This window comes from Pinus tabuliformis, chromosome 8 (assembly GCF_031772625.1).
Source record: "Pinus tabuliformis cultivar Carrire ecotype Pingquan chromosome 8, CPIR1, whole genome shotgun sequence".
Taxonomy (NCBI): Eukaryota; Viridiplantae; Streptophyta; class Pinopsida; order Pinales; family Pinaceae; genus Pinus; species Pinus tabuliformis.
The window spans coordinates 372240911-372243452 of record NC_142294.1 but is presented as its reverse complement, the minus strand read 5'-3'; positions in this window follow the sequence as shown (position 1 = coordinate 372243452).

Here is a 2542-nt window from a genome sequence, read left to right as displayed (position 1 = left end):
ATACCTCATCTTCCACTCATCACCACATCCTCCACTCATTCCAATGCCCATTCAACCTCAGAAGCAGAGAAGAGATGCAAAATTTTTAGAAAAAGGCAACTACAGGACATCCTGTAGGAATTCCTGTAGTAGCCTATTCCATAAAAAAGAACACAACAACTCCAATCGACCTTCAACAAAAGGATCACAGTGATGATGAAGCTCCTCCGGAGCTTAGTAGCAACAAAATATAGCACATCTACATCATCAAGGGAGAAACTCATCAACAAAATAAGAAGAAAAAGACATAGTAAAGAATATGCAAGAAGGTCAAAGAACAATGAATCAACACCATTCTCCATCATGCATCAGCGAAGCAAGGGACCAAAAAGTATGTCATCTCACCAATAATCTCTCATAGGTATGAATATGATTAAACTGTAGGAACGTGGCAGGAAGTTGATTTTATAAGCGAAGGTGGCCAATTAACTTGGCCACCCTTAGTTAGATAACGAGAAGAAAAAGGGTTAGTCAACTCCACAGGTGGCAATATCACATCAAAGCAAGGGGAATGAATCAAAAAGTGGTTAAGTTATGGAGAATGGAAGTGGGAGATGATTATGAGGCAAGGTGATGTGATGAACCTGTAGTGGGACCAATGGTCCAAAAGTAGGTATTTGTACTCAGCCAGCAAGCACACCACCCAACAAAATCATCCACAAATATAAATAATCATTGACTCTCATGCGAAGTATTAGTATTTCTAAAGATGAAGGTAGAGGAAAATTTGAGGAGTCTTTGAAAAAAAATGTTACTCTCGGCATCCCTACAATGACAACCTACAGGAAACAATCAACATCTGCATCAAACAAGAGCACGTATAAGAAACTACGGGAAGGCTACAAGATATAAAGAGAAATATTACATAGAGTTGCAAGAGGACACTGAGGAGCATCAATTCAAGAATTCTCATCACCAGATCATAGGAAAGAGAGGTAGGTACCATACCTTTTGTGTTTTTCATCTAAAACAAAGAAATATACATTTCTTCTGAATATTTGCTATATGCATAAAGGTAGAGAGAAATATGTGAAGGTTAGTGAAGGATAAAGTCTGAAACCCCATCACCTACCAAAGTTCTTAACATATAGCCACACAAACCTTACTCAAACAAGAGTTGCCATAAAATATGATAGGAGGTTTCAACAAAAGAGAGCCCACCAACATAGTCAGAGTACACCAACATCTTATTGTGGTAAAAATATTTACAAGGCATCAATGGATGTGGTTCTTTGAGCTACTAAGGGGATGAAATGATGATGTGGCTAGAGAGTTTGTAATGTCACTCATACCTCTCACTAGACAGTGCCACTGATGTAGTGAAGGGTTTCTTAGTCGCAATTACCCCTGAGATTATTAGCAGAATAACTACACTCCCCATAGGGTTGGAATGCATAAAAGAGGACAAGACTAACAACACTCTTTCAAAGAAAAGGTTTTTCTTGGAGGGAGAAGAACTAATTGAAGACAAAAATGGGGTTAGAAGGGAAAGAATTCCATATCCCTGGAATGAGGTGAGTTACCACATCATTGGATATATTTCCTCTGAAGGTATATACATTGTAGTATATGGATACCACATTAGACTCCTCCATGAGCTAAGATTTGGAGAAGAGACCCCTCCTCATAACAGACTTAGTATACCTTATTTTCTATTGCAATCAATGATATATATGAGCATCAAGGTACAAGAGGGAAAACATCAGCAGCTAACACATCATGGGTTGATAAAACTCATCCTCGAAGATGCTCTACATAATTTAAGAATCCCTATTGCATGGTCAACATTTACAGACATGCACAAAGAAGGAGAAATTTGAGCCATTGAGTATGACAGAAGCCATATTACTAGTGAGGGAGAAGAAGAAACAGAGGATGAAAAGGGAGAAGAAACAAAAGATGACAAGAAGGAAGAAACAAAGAATGGAGAAGAAGATGAAAAAGAGGATGCAGTATAGAAGGATGAAAAAAATTCTGAAACACAGAGTAGGGAAGAAAAATAATCCCCAAGGGTGTCTCCAGAGACTACAGAGAAGGAGGTAGCAGCTACTCTAACTACCCTAAGTACACCTGTCAAATCAAAGGGAAAGAGACAAAGACAAACTCCACTTTACTTCATGACAAGGAAGAGCACCAAGATTAGACAAGGGAGACCTCAAACCCCTACCAAAACTCTAATTGTCATAGAGGACTCACCAAAGAAAAAAGAGAATGTAGTCCCTCTAGGGAAGAAGGAAGGAGAAAGAACATCAAAAAAAGCTTCTCCCAAGTCTCCAATCACCTATGTTAGGAGACCTGTCACCAAGTCTACCTCAACAAAAGGAAAAGGTCTCCTACAGGAGACACAGTCAGATCTACAGGAAGCAGAAACAATCCTATAGGAGACCCTATCAAACCTACAGGGAACACAGAAAAGAGATTAGGAAAGGCTGCAAGGGCAAAGAGAAGGAAAAGAGGAATGAGTTACTCAAGAAAAAATAGAGGAAGAGGCCCAAGAGATGAA